The sequence below is a fragment of the Heptranchias perlo genome, chromosome 1 (assembly GCF_035084215.1).
Source record: "Heptranchias perlo isolate sHepPer1 chromosome 1, sHepPer1.hap1, whole genome shotgun sequence".
In the NCBI taxonomy this organism is placed as follows: domain Eukaryota; kingdom Metazoa; phylum Chordata; class Chondrichthyes; order Hexanchiformes; family Hexanchidae; genus Heptranchias; species Heptranchias perlo.
Genome location: NC_090325.1, coordinates 98,052,277 through 98,072,811, shown reverse-complemented (window position 1 = coordinate 98,072,811; position 20,535 = coordinate 98,052,277). Strand labels below are relative to the sequence as shown.

Here is a 20,535-nt window from a genome sequence, read left to right as displayed (position 1 = left end):
ATAAGCATGTGAAAGAGAAAAATATGTTAATATTTCAGATGTAACCATTTATAAGACCTGAACAAAAGGAGCATTTCTCTTTTATTGCCATATTTTTCAGGAGATTGGATCTAAGTTTAGGAATATACGAACATATGAATTAAGAGCAGGAGTAGCCTGCTCTGCCATTTGATAAGATCATGGCTGATCTGATTGTGGCCTCAACCCTAGTTTCCCCTCTACCTACTATAACCTTTGACTCCCTTGTTAATCAGAAATCGATCTAACTCAGCCTTAAAAATATTCGATGACCCTGCCTCCACCGCTCTCTGGGGAAGGGAGTTCCACAGACTCACGACCCTCTGAGAGAAAAAAATTCTCCTTATCTCCCTCTTAAATGGGAGGCCCCTTATTTTTAAACTGTGGCCCCTAGTTCTAGTCTCTCCCACAAGTGGAAATATCCTCTCAACATCTACCCCTTCTAGTCCCCTCAGGATCTTATGTGTTTCAATAAGATCACCTCTCATTCTTCTAAACTCCAGTGTATACAGGCTCAACTTGTTCAACCTTTCCTCATAAGATAACCCCCTCATCCCAGGAATCAGTCGAGTGAACCTTCTCTGAACCGCCTCCAAAGCAATTATGTCCTTTCTTAAATAAGGAGACCAAAACTGCACACAGTATTCTAGATGTGGTCTCACCAATGCCCTGTACAACTGTAGCAAAACATCTCTACTTTTATATTTCATTCCCCTTGAAATAAATGACAACATTCCATTTGCCTTTCTAATCACTTGCTGTACCTGCATACTAACTTTTTGTGATTCATGTACTAGGGCACCCAGATCCCTCTGTACCTCAGAATTCTGCAATGTCTCTCCATTTAAATAATATACTTCTTTTCTATTCCACCTGCCAAAGTAGAGTGAATATATATAGAATTACATAGAATGTTCGGCACATAAACAGGTAATTCGGCTCAACTGGTCCGTGTTGGTTTTTATGCTCCACACGAGCCTCTTCCCACCCCTCTTCACCTAACTCTATCAGCATATGCTTCTGTTCCCTTCTCCATCACATGTTTATCTGGCTTTCCCTTAAATGCATCTACACTATTTGCCTCAACTATTCCTTGTGGTAGTATGTTCCACATTCTAACCACTCTCTGGTTAAAGAGGTTTCTCCTAAATTCCCTATTGGATTGAATAAGCAGCAAACCAAACACAACACTATCCTGGGAGTTTGTTTTTTTAAAATGCTTACAGCGCTATGTTGTATTGTAGCAATGCAATCGCTTTCAAAACCGTATCTGTGGTTTGCTAGTTTACTGCTCAGAAATTGGATTATGCTGGTAGGACGAGGGTGATAGGCAGTGGGGGGAAGGGCGGATACAGGGTATGATAGGGTACTGCAAAAGGGGAAGGAATCAAGGATGCAATAAAAGTGGGGAAGTAGTGGTAAGGAGAGGGTATTGTAGGGAGGAGGTGGTGAGACGGGTACGTGGTATATGAGGCAATGGAAGTGAGAGGGTGAGGGAAGAAATAGGGATGGGATGAAGCGGGAGGGGATATGAAGGACATTTTGGTTGGGTAACGTTATCAAGGAATATGGAACAAAGGCGGGTAAATTGAGTTAAGATGCAGATCAGCCATGATCTAATTGAATGGTGGAAGAGGCTCGAGGAGCTGAATGGGAGCCTGCTACAGTGAGGAAGGACGGTGCAGCGGTGCTGCAATAGCAGAGGAGCAGACTGCATTAAAAGGAGGCCCAAGAGTCCTGATGATCTTCAGGCAAATGTTCTTTTAGTCCTCAGACTAAAAACAGTTTCAGTTTTGTGGCCTGAGGAGAGAGCTGCCCACTTCTGGGTCCTGTCCCTCTAAAAGGGTTTTCATCAAGCCTTCCATTGCTGTTCCAAGGTCTACTGCCACCCCTCTTCTGGTGGCCCCTGGGGTCAGCGACAGTAGCAGTGGAAGGCAAGAAGCTCAGAAAGGCTTTCAGGCCCCACTATCGTTTACATGCAGCGGGTGGTGAAGGGGTGGCCAGTGGCTTTCCTTGCTAGTAAATGGGGTGGAAATAGAGGTTGGCGCTTGTAGGGGTGTGGATGAAATGGTAGGCCGCCCTACAAAATTTTCCTTTATTTTCCTCCTGATTTCAAGCAGTGTATCAGAGGAAAGTCCACTGTGTCTCTGTATATAATAGTCGATTTTAATCTCCAGGCAGACACCAGGCAGGAAGCTGGTGGTGCGAATGTTCCTGGCATAAGGCCTGTGCCATTTTAAGGGCAGGGCCTCATTTAGATTTGATCGCTGAGCTGCGAGTGCTGAAACAGCATTGGGGTGGGCGGGAAATCCATTGGCTCCTCCACTGAACCGAGCTTGAAGTTTTATCTGATGGGGTGGAGATAATCGCAGGGGGCACAGACAGGCCAGCAGTAGGTGTCAAAACCTTTGTGAGGCAATCACACTCGTCCTGATCCCACAGAAATTTTTAAAAGCCAGAAACTTACCTTGTTTTGGAGCAGCCTCCAATACATCCTTTTAAGCTTAGGCCGCTCAATGCTTAGTGCCAATGGGCGGAGCATACGCAGTATACACTGCACTCATTGGTAGCTCAATAATGTGTTGGGGTCCTATATACATCACAGGACTCCGATTAGCATAATGGAATAGGCTCCTGCCTGAAACATTTTTGTTATTCGTTCATGGGGTGTGGGCATCGCTGGCGAGGCCAGCATTTATTGCCCATCCCTAATTGCCCTTGAGAAGGTGGTGGTGAGCCGCCTTCTTGAACCACTGCAGTCCGTGTGGTGACGGTTCTCCCACAGTGCTGTTAGGAAGGGAGTTCCAGGATTTTGACCCAGCGATGATGAAGGAACGGTGATATATTTCCAAGTCGGGATCTTGTGTGACTTGGAGGAGAATGTGCAGGTGGTGTTGTTCCCACGTACTTGCTGCCCTTGTCCATGCAGAGGCTCCTGGGAAAATGGCAGCGAACATGAATGGAGTGGGAATGGGAAGGGGGGGGCAGTAATTGCATCCTTGTGATTTTTGGGGTGCTCGTACCCTGCTCTCACTGAGCAGAGGGATTTAAAAACCACCCCGGTATTGCAGTTTGAATACAAACTTGATTGTGAATTTGATTAGGTTTCCAACTGAACTTTTAAATAAAAGCTACTAACTTCATCTTTTGCTTCAGATAGCATTGTCAGACAGAAAGAGAAAAAGAGAGAAACAATCCCATTTTATCACTGTTTAAATAAGATTTGTTTGAACAGCTGCTGTGTGTGAATGAAATACTCGCTATTTGCTGTTAAGTAGAAGCTGCCGACTATATATTAATCTGACAACAACGTAAACTATTTGTCCTTCTCAAAAATGCTTTAGGCCTTTTAGGTAAATAATTTTATCTGGGCTAATTCTGAAAGTGTTTATCATTGACAAGAAGACTGACCATTTAGGAAGACCTTTTGGTTGCAAGCTCCATCCCTTCCCACCCATTTTTTAAGAAATGCAAAGAAAGAACTAAAATTTTGCTGGTTGAAAATAAAAAGGAAATTTTATTAATTCAGCACTGGGAAATCACAGCTCTGGGCAAAAATATTAAGTTCAAGCTCAAGCTTTTGGGAGAGACTGAGACCTTCAGATGTACAATAATAATGAAGACATTAAATGTCATAAAAGACAATCCAATGAATACATTTTGTCATTAATGTGAAACGTATAAATTTCTTAGAATTTAAAACATTTTTTTACAACCTATTTTGGAGAGTAGAAATTTCAGTTACTAAAAAAAAGCATTTTGAGCAAGTTATGGGCCAAAGATTATACAGCATCACCCAACGGCCAGATTGTGTAATCACAGGATGCTGAGTTTACAAGGATATAAATGTGAACGCGAGAATTTATGTTGGAAAAGATGACAGAAAAGTGTGCCGAAGAGTGACAACAGGAAGTAAGGGCTTGTAGACAGGAGGTGTGTGTAAATTTAAGATTTTATTTTAATAAGATGTGTGTGTGTGTGTGTGTGTATTTATATATATATCTAAAATACAAATGTAGTCACAAACATGCACAGAATGGGATCAATTTTCACTTGTGTCACATAGCTTTAATGGAGCGGTAACGGCCTCAAAGTGGGGTCAATAACATTACCACCCCATTAACACTGACGAAGAGTCCAGCAGCATTTTGAAATGGGCCTACTGCTGCTGCCCCCACCCACCTGTTTCAGGCAGTAGACTACTTTCACATGCGAATAGGATTTCTAGGAACCCGATTGCCATTTTAGGTCAGAACTAGTTGCATCTGGTGCCATGCACACTCCAACCAGTTTCATGGGAGATGGAACCAAAGAGGTCCAGCCAAGGTAAGTTTGGAATTATTTCTGTGGGGCCCAGAGGAGTGGGAAATCTCCTCTGGGCCGCACAAAAATAACCTGGGCCGCAGCTGCCCCAGGACCCCCACCTTCCAAGACTGTGACTCCCTACTTAGCTTGCTGGCGACTAGGGTGGCCTGATATGGAAGGCCTCAATCCGGTGTGCTGCATCGAGTTGTCCATTTGGCACCCTGCAGTTCACTAGCCCTATGTTAATGAGGCAGGCGCCTCAAAATGGCGGCCGCCTCATCGCGGCGAGTACGGTTGATCAGCCAGTGCGCTCCGCCGGTCGGTGGCCCAAAAGTCAAAATTGACCCCAAGTATTATGCTTGGAAGCTTGTACCTGTGCAGTCACTTTTGTAGAACGCTTTTTCTAACCGGAAACTGGCTGAGTTATAGTTCAGCCTTTAACTGCTCTGAATTATAACTGACTAAACTATGCTCCTTTAGGCCTTTTTATTTTACACAAATCCTGTCATTGTGGTAATGATTTTTGTAACAGAAAAACAAATTAAAATTTTGTTTTATTAAAAGTTGAGTCCATTTAATTATTTTTAATAACATTTAGTTAAAATCATTTGGCAAAAAAGCTTTAACTGAATGTACTTTTCAAAATGAAAGATTTTATGATCAAGCACTGAATAAAATCTGATAATTGCCTTTTTACATATGGAACAGATAGCAAACGAATCTGTGCCCATTGTATAATTATTGGTCTTGGTGATAGTGAATATTGATTACGACTTTAAATTGCTCAAAAAACAACAAATTTCTGCCAGTGCTATTTCCCATTGCAGCTCACATGAGCAGACTAAACAGTTTAATAGCAATCTTAAATATAAAACACTGGTTCGACCACAACTGGAGTATTGTATCCAGTTCTGGGCTCTGCAATTTAGGAAAGATGTGAAGGCCTTAGAGAAGGTGCAAAAAAGATTTGCTAGAATAATTCCAGGGATGAGGGACTTCAGTTACGTGGATAGATTGGAGAAGCTGGGGTTGTTCTCCTTGGAACAGAGACGATTGAGTGGAGATTTGATAGAGGCATTTAAAATCATGAAGGGTCTAGACAGAATAGATAGAGAGAAACTGTTCACATTGGCGGAAGGGTCAAGAACCAGAGGACATAGATTTAAGGTGATTGACAAAAGAACCAAAGGTGACATGAGGAAAAACATTTTTACACAGCGAGTGGTTAAGATCTGGAATGCACTGCCTGAGGGGGTAGCGGAGGCAGATTCAATTGTGGCTTTCAAAAGGGAACTGGATAAGCACTTGAAAGGAAAAAATTTGCAGGGCTACGGGAATAGGGCGGGGGAGTGGGACTAGCTGGATTGCTCTTGCATAGAGCCGGCATGGACTTGATGGGCCGAATTGCCTCCTTCTATGCTGTAACCTTTCTATGATTCTTTGATTCTTTAATATGACCAACTGTGACTTTTTCCAACCCACTTCAAATGCTTATACGTTGCATTAGATTTTGTTAATGCTGTAAGCCAACCTACAATACTTGATTAAAAAGAATTTAAATCTATGAAGCAAAACTACAGTAATATTAACATTTTCCTGGGGGAAGGGACAGCAATGTAAAATTTACAAAATGGCATTTTTAGGAGATAAAGATAAGTATACCATTATCTTTTCACCCAGCTACCTTCCTTTCATCCTCCATTATCAACTGTTTTATTATTCAGAAAGCACAGAATCTGACGACTGGTACATTTAGATTTTACATTTCTTGTTACTATGGACCTATAATTTCACAGCCTAAATGTAGTGCACTTCACTAAATGCAATTTTCTCACAGTAAAATGGCTTTTACAGATGACCTTGTAGGACAGTCAACTAATTATTTTTCATAAGGGCTATTAATCAACTTAGCGACAATTTCCCAGGCTGCAACACCACAGTAATTGAATATTGCCACACATTCTGAAAGTCTTATTTAAATCACAGTGTGGTTTAATGCTGCCGATCGAAGAGGGTGTAAATAAATTCAACTGATCCAGAACCTAATTGCACAGCAATAGTCTCGCTGGCATTTACTGTCAAATTACAGCATTTGTTCATGATTTGCATATGATGATGCGGCTGACTGAACTATCTTATGAATCGCAGTGAAAAGGGTTAAAAATAACTGAGGTGATTGTGAAATTCTCTTTGAATTTTAGGCAAAGGGAGGAATTCTGTGAAAAATGCTATGGATCATTATGTAAAGGAAGGAATTTTATCTTATGGGGATTACACATTAGATTTCTATAAATCAGGCAAAATATTTGGGACGAAATCAATAAAACTCTGGTCAGAAATATATTAGCAGTGAATGAATGCTACAGGGGGTCTAAGGAGCTCTTGGATATTTACAGGGTCAAAGTTTTTCATCTGTTCCAATGCACTGAGTTCTGGAGAGATTAACTGTCCTTACTGCCTATAATGAGGCAGTATTTCTCATCTACTGCTTTCTACTTAATACATATTTCCAGTTTTCTTTCCTTTGCTGAATCTGATGATTCGTGCTCGGGTATGGTTCCACAAATACTGGAAGGCCTCCAGTATCTTACTAAAGTAGCCACTCTTCATATGTCAGTCTAGACAGTGATAGTTGGCATTCAACCATGATGAGCATCACAGCTGAGACTCACCCAGTCTGTCTCTCAGTAACATTTTGCATTCACTTTGCAGTAGTGGGTCACCTGATAACGATCATGAGTGGGGACCCAGGTTGATTCTTCCTTCATGTTAAGGTCCAAACGAACACTTTTTTAAGCACATTGCCATTTCTGTGCAACTTTACTTAGTGCACTACGTTTGAGGTATGATGGCCTGGAATTTCCAGCGTATTTGCGCCCAGAGATTACGGAATTATGCACAAGTTACGCGCATTAAGTACAGTACGCCCAAATCTGGTCAATCTTTTACAACCGTGTATTGATCTCTCCGCCCGAATGCACCTCCACCCAAAATAGTGGCCCTGCCCCTAAAGTTACAGAGCCTCATATACTAGTTTCCTACAATTGCACTTGCTCAGAGACTTTCTTCAGTTACAAACAAATTTCCAGGCACAGCAAGAAACAAAATCATTTTTTCCTATTGCAATTTTTTGAACGTTTTTTAAAATTTATATAAGTCACATTAAAAATTGAAAAACTTCCCCAATTATAGGTTCTTAAACTCGTTGGCCTAGAAATTTGATTCCTGCGCTGGGCTGGGCAGGCCTAAGGCCCATTCGATATTGGGCTTCGGGCCTCAATAACATCATAATGCTGAGCTGCAGACACCTGTTGGTGAAGACCTCCCAGTTCCATAATCAGGTAAGTATTTTTAACAAACTTACCTTTTTGTTGGCAGCCTGTAGCGGTCCCTTTAAGGACCACTGGTTAGGCTGCAAGTAGACCTGGTTTTACTGATCGCGACCGATGCATAGGGCTTAACACCTGTTTTAGGTGCGGGCCGATGATGCTTATTTTATTGCCTGTACCAAAATGGTGGACAGCTCACTTCTGGCTTGTAATGAGCATGCGTTTCCTGTCTGCCATATTGGAACCATAGGTACCCGTTTAGTGCCAGAAAAAAGGTGTGGCACCATTGTATTTCTAGGCCGCTGTGCCTAATTGCATAAATGATGATTAACTGAGTTGGAAACTTTAATTTTCATACTTAAAGAAGAATATATGGTGTGAGTTCACCACTTGCCTTGGGCCCCGATTGTTTACGTTGATTTCCGTCCATTTTACGTTTGGATGTGTTCTAATGAGATTCGCAGGAAACATGAGTGTAATTTGACACAGGAATGGACGCATTTTCAAGTCTAACTTCCGGATTGCGCCCACGAAGGAAATTCTAGCCTGATATATTTGCACTAATGCAAAACAAAGCAGCCAGTGTAATCACATCTGTTGTAAAGTTGAAGTGTTTGCTGGCCCAACTGCTGTAACACGCTGCTCTCAGGGTTAGATGAAGTAGGGTGGGAGGAGACTCGTGTGGACCATAAACACTGGCATAGAGCAATTGTGCCAAATGGCCTGTATCTGTGCTGCAAATTCTATGTAATTTTATGTAAAATAGCATAAAAGACACGCTGAAGGAGGGCATCTGTTATCTTTGTGATCCACTGGAAGTATTCTCTGGATGCTGCATCTTGCTGCGGGAACTGACACAGGTCAAAGACAGTGCCTTTCTTGACCCACTAGTCCTCACTGAGGTCATGGCAGTTGATATATACACAACTAGGAAAAGTGGAGTTCCAAAGAGATTTAGGGGTCCATGTACATAGATCACTAAAATGTAGTAGTCAGGTACAAAAAATAATCAAAAAGGCTAATGGAAAGTTAGCCTTTATAACTAGAGGGCTAGAATATAAAGGGGAAGAATTTTTGCTACAACTATGCAAAGCCTTGGTTAGACCACATCTGGAGTACTGTGTACAGCTCTGGGCACCGCACCTTAGGAAGGATATATTGGCCTTGGAAGGAGTGCAGCGCAGATTCACCAGAATGTTACCAGGGCGGCTGGATTATGAGGAGAGATTACATAAATTATGCTTGTATTTCTTGGAATATAGAAGGTTAAGGAGTGATTTGATTGAGGTTTTTAGGATTTTGAAAGGAATTGATAGCGTAGATAGAGATAAACTTTTTCCGCTGATGGGGGAGTCTAGGTCAAGGGGACATAATCTTAAAATCAGAGCCAGGACATTCAGAGAAGTTAGGAAACACTTCTTCATGTAAAGAGTGGTAGAAATGTGGAACTCTCTCCCACAAAAAGCAGTAGATGCTAGCTCAATTAATAATTTTAAATCTGAGATTGATAGATTTTTGCTAGCCAAGGGTATTAAGGGATATGGAGCTAAGGCGGGTAGATGGAGTTAGGAAAACATTAGAAATGATCTAATTGAATGGCGGAACAGGCTCGAGGGGCTGAATGGCCTACTCCTGTTACTATGTTCCTATTTTCCTATGCACTCTTAGGTAGTGTTTTTGAACTGCCAAGGCCATGATTTTATGCTGTTCCTACTCCTCCTACTCCACGTGGCCTTGAAGGGTTCTCAAAATTCCCACATTTTTTTCATATCATCAACAAGGATATAACTTTTGGACTTTTTATGACATGCCCGGGCTTGTTGGGTGCAGTGTGGATTGTTCCTGAAAACCAGATAATGAGAGAAGACAGAATACGTATTCTTCCCTTTAAAACAATCAACCCAGAGAAAGACTTCAGCTTACACGAAACTAAAGCCCATCAAAACCTTGCATAAATTATCGCTACTAACTACTAATCCAGGGAAGGTAGCAATCTATGCAATTATGCAAACCCATCAATACAATGGCTTTCAGTTCAAGACTAGTTACGGGGACAGGAAGCCAACAATCACCTGACGAAGCCCACCATAATCAGACAAAGAACTAACCTTGTTTTGGATTCAGATAAGAAATTCGAAAAACAGTATAACTGGGTCACCAGTTACGAAGCACAGGGGGGTTGGTTTTGGAGCAGGTTCTAAGCAGTTCAGTTTTAAACAGTAGTTTTGGAGCAGCAACAAGGCAACCGCAGCCCTCCACGAAGATCGTCCACCCACAACTGCGCCTTACCGCACCAACAGACTCTATCCAACTGAAGAACCTTCGCAGATTCCACAGACCAGGACCACATGGGGACGGCAGGGCCCAGAGGACACAAAGAGCGTACCCCAAAACTGCAACCGGCTTACCTGGCTGGATTTCGAACTGTCAAAGAACCCTGGTTTGGTGAGCATGATCCCTGACCTCTCCTAGTTCAATTTAGTTAGGTTTTGGGGGTGGGACAAGGGTAAGGGGATTCGTAGGGTGATTTTCCCTCGTTACGCCGTGTGTTCCCCATTCTTAATTAAGTGTACTTTGTATGTCTGTATAATCTCAGAGTGATCCTAATGTTATAAGTTCATTTGTGACTTCAATAAACCCATTTTTTTCTTGCACCAAAACCAGTTGTCTGCTGCACTTTGTCACAACCCCCAAATAAGTCCAAGGTCTAGAACCCAGGGAGTGGGAGCGATTCGAACCGCTCAGAAGTCAGAGGTGAAGCTGACACACACCACCACCCCCTACAGCCTGTAATAGATTTGAGGCTTTAATTTTCCTGTTGCCAATAACCATAACTTATGTGGAGATCTCACTGACATCACAGATTCTGCTTCCTCAGCTGCTTTAAATCCTGTTAAAATGGAAGTAATTAACACAATGTGAAATCAGTGACTCTGTTGGAAATTTGCATGTTTTGTTTTAATTGCCTCTTAACAAGGAGTTAATATACAGAATAACATTAGCGTTGGATTATTTTACTTACAGAAGTATTTTTGTAGCAGGAACCTGAAGCTAATGCTTGATACTTTAATGCAATCCTCTAAATTTACTCCTCCTTAATGAACATTTAGCATATGTTCCACCACTATCTCTCAAAATAAATTAGACCCTACCTTGGATTCTAATCTCATTTTATGGTTCACTGTGAACTCAAAGCCAGTACTGTAGCTATTAAAGACATTTAAGGAATGGTTCTCTACATCAGTTGAATAATAATTACGTGGCAGAAAATATTGTAAGATCAGCATTATGAAATGCAGGATAATGTATACTTCCAGACAAATGTAACAGTGGACAGAATGCTAACTGGCCGCAGATACTAATGGGGTTTAGTCTCTCCAGACCATAAGGTGTTGAAAGAACAGAAAAATGGTTCAAGTTATCATGCCATCTGTCAACCCAGTCACAATGACTAATACAAATTGGAGGGAAACAATATAGTCAAAACATGATAAGATCAAAAATTGCTTTATTTCACAGATTTAAAAAGTTCTTGTTTATTTACACCTATTCAGTGCAATAGAAGGATAAAATTAATAAGATTACTCACTTCAATTTTATCCTGCTGCAACAGATTTTCACTATAAGATTCGTATATACAATAAATCCTTCTATATGCAACAGGGATCCTGCTTGGTGAGTATTTAGGTAATATCTCACAAATGAGAATCTTGCACAAATGCTGATGAATTACTGAACCTGGTTTAATTTAATTTATGTCTCAGAAAAAACAAAATACATCGAAACATTGAAAATTTTAGGAATAGGGAATTGCTGTTCAGCCCAGCAAACCAACAAAGTTTTGGCTGATTTCAATCTGAAATCCTACCTTATTGCCATCTCACCATATTCCTCAATCCTCTCATTGTCCAGAAGTCTATCAAAGAATATATTTTCCACTTGTGAAATCCCCTATATTATCCATTGGGAGAAACTTTCCATTACTTTGGGTTTAAATGTTAACCTCAAAGGAGTCTTCAGAGTGGATTGGAGGTGTTGATTAGAGGCCCAGTAACTCCAATTCCAATTTACCTCAGATAATGCTGGTTTCACACTGCAGAAGTGGTTTAACCGTCATTGAACTAGTATATGTAACACTGATGTTAAGCCTGCTTCAGAGGTGCAATTCCAGAAGGTCTCAGTCATGTACTTGGAAAACTCACCTCACGGATGGGATTCTACCTAAATTTGTGGCTCTAGTGCTCGAATGGAGAGAGGCTCTGTTTTGGTCAACAAGAGTCAACACTAACAAGGGCAAGCACCAACATACCTGGCAGAAAGTTTCTAAAGGGGAAATAATGTATCCCAATCTCCCATCCCACCCCCTTAGATCAATTAGATATGGACAGATATGGATTGTGAAGCCACCAAAGCACGTTGCTTGTACTGTAAAAGTCCTGTTGCCATTGCAATATCAGGTAAAAATTCTGGAATTGTTCAAAAGGTGGTTAGATATTGTGATGGAGGGACTGCAGAAGGGGATTTTAACACCACCCAGTGCGCAGAAAACAGTTGGGTGTGCAGTTAAAATGCCCCAAGTTACTTACCCGAGGAAAGCCGCCCAGATCCCATCATTTCCAATTTTAATGGACACATCTGGACAGGCAGCTAATCCATTCACCCATAGCTGATGGAGCCCTAATTCACATATGCTAATCGAGGTCCAATGTTGTCATCGGGCCCCGACAGTGATTTTAACTTCGGCTGAGCAGGGAAGCCATCGTGGCTTTCCGGCCAGGTGAAGACCAGCGCGGTCCTATGTTCACCCATCCCCTAGCAATGCTATCTCCTGGGAGAGGCAGAAAACAGGGGGAAAATGTAGCCAGTTCAGGAAAAACTTTGGGAAATTCTTTTATGACTTCCTAAGGCAATCAAACAAGTTCATTCCAACACAACTAACTAGCAACTTACCATCTATAACTGGAAGTGTCCTCTTCTCTCAGGAATTTATCAAGTTTTCTTTTAGAGGACTGTAGTGACTCTATCCTCATAAGCCTTGGCATTTTATTGTAGAGGACAATGCCTCAGTGAAAAGAAATACTTTGCCTATGGATTTTATAGACATGTCTAGTCCACCACCCTTATCAATTTCAAATAACTAACCTCTCCTCATTTTGAAAGTCTCAACCATATCACCTCTTTGCTTGCATTTCTCCAAAGTAAATAGCTTGGACTCTTGGAGCCTTTCCTCATAACTAAGAACTTTAAGATTTGGTTTTGTCCTGGTTACCCTCCTCAGTACCTTCTCTAGAGTCTCCATATCCTTCACCAGGGTGCTAAACTGGACACAATATCCCAAGTGCAGAGTCTTATATATCCTAAATGTAGTACTGTTCATTTTGTACTCTGTTGTTTTGTCAATACAACCTAAAATCCTACCAACTTCCCTATAACTACCCCACAGTTTTTGTGCATCTTTAATAAGTGATCAGCTATTACACCCAGGATTCTTTCTTGATCCATTACTTTTAACAGATACCCCTGTATGTTACAGATATGCCTGAAATTTCTGAATCCCAAGTGCATGACACTGCACTTGTTCACATTAAATGATATCTGCCACACATGGGCTGATTCTGTAACCTATTGATTTGTTCTAAATTACCAACTCCCTTGCACGTTTTTGTATCATCAGCAAATTTAGGAATAAGCTTTCTTCAACATCATTAATAAAAGTGATGAACAGCAAGAGACCCTGAGTAACTGTGTTCATAACCAGGCCACAATGTCAGATCTACTCACATTAATAACAACTCTCTGCTCATGTGAATTTAACCACTGCTTATCCAATATAATAACAGTCATATAATCCTATGAGATCTAATTTTTCCTAATAGTCATCAATGTTGTGCATTATCAAATGCAAATCAAAATCCGAAGTGTGAAAAGGCAATATAATCCATTAAGCCCACTCCGTCCAGATTCCATTTTTGATTATTTGATCATGGACTTTGTTCGCACACCACTTGTTGTCCTAACTATTAGGAACACTAATTTGCTTTGCTGCTCTACCATGAAAACAAAATCAAGCAGCGTTGTTAAGTATCTTATAACCCTTAATTCTGTTCCTTAACAGATATCAAACTGTGCTGCCAGCTGCTGTTCTTCTTCAATGAGCAGATGTTCTTGCACCTCCATGTCCTTTCCTAGTATTGGTGTCTGCCGATCATTGGTGAACTGCATGTTGCAGCCTCTATTCACAGCAGTATTGTCACGCTTGATGAACCTGATTGAATTTTTTGAAGAGGTGACTAAAGTAGTGGATAGGCGAATGTCTATGGATGTTCTTTATACGGACTTCCAGAAGGCATTCAATAAAGTCCCTCATAAGAGACTGTTAGCTAAAGTTGAAACTCATGGAATTGAGGGCAAATTATTGACCTGGTTAGGAAATTGGCTGAGCGGCAGGAGACAGAGAGTGGGGATAATGTGCATGTACTCAAATTGGCAGGATGTGACTCGTGGTATCCCACAGGGATCTGTGTTGGGGCCTCAACTATTCACTGTATTTATTAACGACTTAGATGATGGGATAGAGAGCCACATATCCAAGTTTGTCGATGACACAAAGATAGGCAGCATTGTAAGCAGTGCAGATGGAAGCATAAAATTACAGAGCGATATTAATAGATTAAGTGAATGGGCAAAACTGTGGCAAATAGATTTCAGTGTAGGCAAGTGTGAGGTCATCCACTTTGGACCTAAAATGGATAGATCAGAGTATTTTCTAAATGGTGAAAAACTTGAAACAGTGGAGATCCAAAGAGATTTAGGGGTTCATGTACATAGATCATTAAAATGTCATGGACAGGTACAGAAAATAATCAAAAAGATTAATAGAATGCTGACCTTTATATCTAGAGGGCGAGAATACAAGGGGATAGAAGTTACGCTACAGCCATACAAAGCACTGGTTAGATCACACCTGGAGTACTGTGTTCAGTACCTTAGGAAGGATATATTGGCCTTGGAGGGAGTGCAGCGTAGATTTACTGGAACGGTACCTGGACTCCAAAAGGCCATTTATGTCAACTCTCTGGGGGATTCCGCCAATCTTGCAGCAAAGAATCCCTATGGAAATTCCAGGCAAATTACATAGAATTACATAGAATGAACAGGCCATTCGGCCCAACAGGTCCATGCGGATGTTTATGCTGCGCATAAATGTAACTTATGACTGGATAAAGGGGCGTACAGACTTGCCCGGAACAGCAGCACCTATAGAGAGTGATGAGATAGAGACAGCCCTTGAGTTTTCCGCCAGCTTGATTCTTTAAAGTGCTGTAGCAGGTGCAAGTACTGCCTTGCACCCATTATCCTGCAGCTGGCACTGACCGATCAACCTCACCATCACCCACAACTAGGTCAAAGTTCTTCCCCAGGAACTGCAAAGCCTGCTCCTCTTATGGCTTTAGTTTACAGAATCCAGGATGCCACCTCCAATCACCTGTCTATCCTAGACATTATGATCCAGTTTTCTGGAACAAGATTCACATCATTAGGTGAAGGCAAACAACTGAGGGATGTCACTCAGCTGGCAGCAGGCCGCTGATGCCATACGGAGTAGGACCTGACCTGCTGTCACTCCAGGTAGCTGCTGCCACTTTAAGTTCCTGCAGCCTTTCAAATCCTGTAGTAACGAGATTCCTCCTTCTCCCCCAACCCATGCTTTACTTTCATTTTTACATTTTTAAATGGAGTTGTACTGCTGCCATGCCATTCAATATGCGAATGATCCAACGCCATGAATTCCAGCGGGATCGGCAGCGTACTTTTTTTATTCGTTCATGAGATGTGGGCGCTGGCGAGGCCGGCATTTATTGCCCATCCATAATTGCCCTTCAGAAGGTGGTGGTGAGCCATCTTCTTGAAACGCTGCAGTCCATGTGGTGAAGGTTCTCCCACAGTGCTGTTAGGTAGGGAGTTCCAGGATTTTGACCCAGCGACGATGAAGGAACGGCAATATATTTCTAAGTCGGGATGGTGTGTGACTTGGAGGGGAATGTGCAGGTAGTATTGTTCCCATGTGCCTGCTGCCCTTGTCCTTCTAGGTGGTAGAAGACGCGGGTTTGGGAGGTGCTGTCGAAGAAGCCTTGGTGAGTTTCTGCAGTGCATCCTGTAGATGGTACACACTGCAGCCACAGTGCGCCAGTGGTGAAGGGAGTGAATGTTTCGGGTGGTGGATGGAGTGCCAATGAAGCGGGCTACTTTGTCCTGGATGGTGTCGAGCTTCTTGAGTGTTGTTGGAGCTGCACTCATCCAGGCAAGTGGAGAGTATTCCATCACACTCCTGAATTGTGTCTTGTAAATGGTGGAAAGGCTTTGAGGAGTCAGGAGGTGAGTCACTCACCGCAGAATACCCAGCCTCTGACCTGCTCTTGTAGCCACAGTATTTACGTGTTTGGTCCAGTTAAGTTTCCTGTCAATGTTGACCCCCAGGATGTTGATGGCGGGAGATTCGGCAATGGTAATGCCGTTGAATGTCAAGGGGAGGTGGTTAGACACTCTCTTGTTGGAGATGGTCATTGCCTGGCACTTATCTGGCGCGAATGTTATTTGCCACTTATGAACCCAAGCCTGGATGTTGTCCAGGTCTTGCTGCATGCGGGCTCGGACTGCTTCATTATTTGAGGGGTTGCGAATGGAACTGAACACTGTGCAATCATCAGCGAACATCCCCATTTCTGACCTTATGATGGAGGGAAGGTCATTGATGAAGCAGCTGAAGATGGTTGGGCCTAGGACACTGCCCTGAGGAACTCCTGCAGCAATGCTCTGGGGCTGAGATGATTGGACTCCAACAACCACTACCATCTTCCTTTGTGCTAGGTATGACTCCAGCCACAGGAGAGTTTTCCCCCTGATTCCCATTGACTTCTATTTTACTAGGACTCCTTGGTGCCACACTCGGTCAAATGCTGCCTTGATGTCAAGGGCAGTCACTCTTACCTCACCTCTGGAATTCAGCTCTTTTGTCCATGATTTGGACCAAGGCTGTAATGAGGTCTGAAGCCGAGTGGTCCTGGCAGAACTGAAACTGAGCATCGTTGAGCAGTTTATTGGTGAGTAAGTGCCGCTTGATAGCACTGTCGACGACACCTTCCATCACTTTGCTGATTGTAAACAATTTTACAACACCAAGTTATAGTCCAGCAATTTTATTTTAAATTCACAAGCTTTCGGAGGCTTCCTCCTTCCTCAGGTGAACGTTGTTGGAAACTTTGCTGATGATTGAGAGTAGACTGATGGGGCGGTAATTGGCCAGATGGGATTTGTCCTGCTTTTTGTGGACAGGACATAGCTGGGCAATTTTCCACGTTGTCGGGTAGATGCCAGTGTTGTAGCTGTACTGGAACAGCTTGGCTAGAGGCGCAGCTAGTTCTGGATGTTGTCAGGACCCATAGCCTTTGCTGTATCCAGTGCACTCAGCCGTTTCTTGATATCATGTGGAGCGAATCGAATTGGCTGAAGATTGGTTTCTGTGATGGTGGGGATATCGGGAGGAGGCCAAGATGGATCGTCCACTCGGCACTTCTGGCTGAAGATGGTTGCAAACACTTCAGCCTTGTCTTTTGCACTCACGTGCTGGACTCCACCATCATTGAGGATGGGGATGTTTACAGATCCTCCTCCTCCCATTAGTTGTTTAATGGACCACCACCATTCACGACTGGATGTGGCAGGACTGCAGAGCTTTGATTTGATCCGTTGGTTGTGGAATCTCTTAGCTCTGTCTATAGCATGTTGCTTCCGCTGTTTAGCATGCATGTAGTACTGAGTTGCAGCTTCATCAGGTTGGCACCTCATTTTTTGGTACGCCCTTTGCTGCTCCTGGCATGCTCTTCTACACTCTTCATTGAACCAGGGTTGATCACCTGGCTTGTTGGTAATGGTAGACTGAGGAATATGCCGGTCCATGAGGTTATACATTGTGCTGGAATACAATTCCGCTGCTGCTGATGGCCCACAGCGCCTCATGGATGCCCAGTTTTGAGCTGCTAGATCTGTCCTGAATCTATCCCATTTAGCATGGTGGTAGTGCCACACAACATGTTGGATGGTGTCCTCAGTGCGAAGACGGGACTTCATCTCCACGAGGACTGTGCGGTGGTCACTCCTACCAATACTGTCATGGACAGATGCATTTTCGACAGGTAGATTGGTGAGGACGAGGTCAAGTAAGTTTTTCCCTCGTGTTGGTTCGCTCACCACTTGCCACAGGCCCAGTCTGGCAGCTATGTCATCACCAATGGTCAGAAATCCCATCTTCCAACACAACCACGGTGTAAACTCACACAAGGAACTTTTGGTCCCTACTCTTCTTTCACCTTTAGCTGATGAGGGCCTCAATTTTCTGGACATTGTCAACATAATGATAGGGCAGGACTTCTGCCTGCCCATATGAACCCGTTGGTACCTGATCACATTTTCCTCGGTGAGGAGGGCTCATTTAAGATGCAGGGCAGGATTTCAACAAGAATCCCATTCCTGAATCTGCCACAGGGAGGGAAGGAAATAAGGGTAGGGTGTTCTCTCATTTATCCATCGCAAATTCGGCTGAAAAGCCCAGGAAAACGGCATAAACACTGTTTATATCATTTTCCGCATTTCCGTAGTCATTCTACTGAAGTTACGGTGGATAAACAGGAGAACTCCTGGAGAAATTCACCACCATTGTAAATTAGTTTGTAACATGGCTAGATATTTGTGTTCTTTGAAAAAGATAAACATGTGCACAACCAGAAGCAAAGGACTGCCACAGGTGGAGGACTGGCTAGCATCAGGTCCCTCTGTAGGCGTGAGGAGGAAGCTCTCCATCTCCTGGACAGACACACTAGGGAGATGGAAAAGTTGGATAATGGAATAGAATACTTGCACAATTGTGAGTTTTTGTGATCTGCAGACTTTTTGAGGACTTGAAAGGCCTTCTGCCATCACTCAGTCACATCTTCTGATACACAACTCAGAGAGCACCTAAAATGGGTGACCTTTGTGAATCTCACAGGTGCTGAATACTTACAGAAAGAAGCATCTGAGAAGCAGCCTGGCAGCTCCAGAAGCACCCATCCATCACCTGATTCACCCACACCATCATGGCACATTCCTTATTCAAACTCCAGCCCAGATAGGCCCACTTGGGATGAGGTCATGACTGAAACAGAGAAGATGTCACTGGGCAAATCACAGAACACCAGTGATAAGAGGAGATAAGGGGAACAATGAGGAAACAGGCACCTCTGCCTGAAGGGGACAGAGATGACTGTCCTTGGCTGAGGATCCCAGTCTTTAAAAGTTCTATGATTCACAAGCACAGATCTCATTTGAAGACAATAGAAACAGTCTCCTCTCATGGCCCCACCTACTCTATGTACTGGGATTCTTCATTGTGAGCAGGAGATTGGTCTCCAGGACCTTCTCCCTCTTAACCTTCTGTATTTGGAATGCCCAATCCCTTTGTAATGGTCAAATTATGGAGAATGCAGCAAACTATTATAATTCTGGAAAATCTTACTGGTGAACACCATATGTGAAATGATAGTTTTGAATCTAATTAATCAGTAAGAATGAGCAAGTTGTTCTTGCATAGAATAAACAAATGCTTTCATATGCAGAGAGTCACCTCCACAATACATCAGTATGAGATACTTTTTTTAACCTGTAGCCATATGCTTGAAATAATGATACCAGTAGTAAGTTTTATTACGGATTTTGGCAACAACAGTTACTGGCTGTTAATGTTATTTATATCATCGCTGCCTGAAAATCACGCCACTTGTACAAAAAAGCATCAATTACCGTCTTGACAAATCTTCCATAATTCATGGTCACAAACTGAAAGTATTAACTTAAAGAAGTTTCGTTAATAAATCCTGGCCTATTTGTTTATATATTTTTGGAAAATCCAGGAAAGCTCCTCCTGTGGAATTCCTGCAGTACCGTTTATGGAACCTTATCTACCCCATGGGTTTTAATGTATTGTTAAATCAATGTAAAGAGTTGTAACAACATATGGCATTTGCACTGTCTGCTAACTTGTTTGCTTGCCCTTCGTAATTCTGTACATGATCACATTTTCACGAAGAGATAAACAACATTTTCTTTTGTTTCGCTCTTACAACAGTAACTGAGAAGTGAAAGGTGAATGGGAGGGTACGTTTTGTGTTGTTTGTTTTATACGACAAAGTTTAGTTTGTGTCATTATTTTCACAGCCTGAAGATTCTTTACATTTTGAAGTGGACCAGCTTACCATGCCTATTGCGCAATTTATTTAATTTTAGCCTTCTTATAATTATAAAAAATAATAACAATGATGACTAAAAAAGATAACGAGAAAGCGAGGTTAGAAAGCTGGACAAAGTTGAAATGATTAAAGTTCCAATTAAGTCCAAAAGTTGATATTGACCAGATTGGAATTTGCTGGACCTTTCAGCCTTACTGAATAAGTAGCCAGCTCATTATTTAAGTAACACAGATATTTTGAGACTATTTAGGGAAAATGTATCTATAACTGGGAGAAAATGGAACTCAAGTGGTTAACTTTTATTAGTGAGGATTGAAGAAATTATTCTGCATCCTTGATGTGCTACTTCAACTAGTCTGAATTGAAATGAATCTTCTAAACGGCAGGAGCAGAGTGTGTTAGTCTGCTGAAGTGACTGCAGGCTAATGAAACACTGTGCGGTTCTCTGTAATGAGCAGTGGTGCTTGTTATGCTGGGAAAACACTCTCTTTTACAGCAAACCTGTCCTGTCTAAACTGAGGTCTGTGGTATATTGATGTGCGCGATTTTCTGGAGTGTTAGGAAATGTTGAGAGTTTCTGTCTTGAAGTTTCATAAGTCGCC

At 42.3% G+C, this 20,535-nt stretch overlaps 1 long non-coding RNA gene across 1 annotated transcript in view; it reads right to left on the bottom strand.

The window, feature by feature from the left end:
* Positions 1-20,535, bottom strand: part of LOC137335091 (uncharacterized) — a 35,081-nt gene that overhangs the window by 14,259 nt on the left and 287 nt on the right. The window contains exon 2 of the long non-coding RNA XR_010966340.1: positions 18,712-18,843. This is a non-coding gene — a long non-coding RNA (uncharacterized lncRNA). The remainder of the gene's footprint in view (positions 1-18,711; positions 18,844-20,535) is intronic.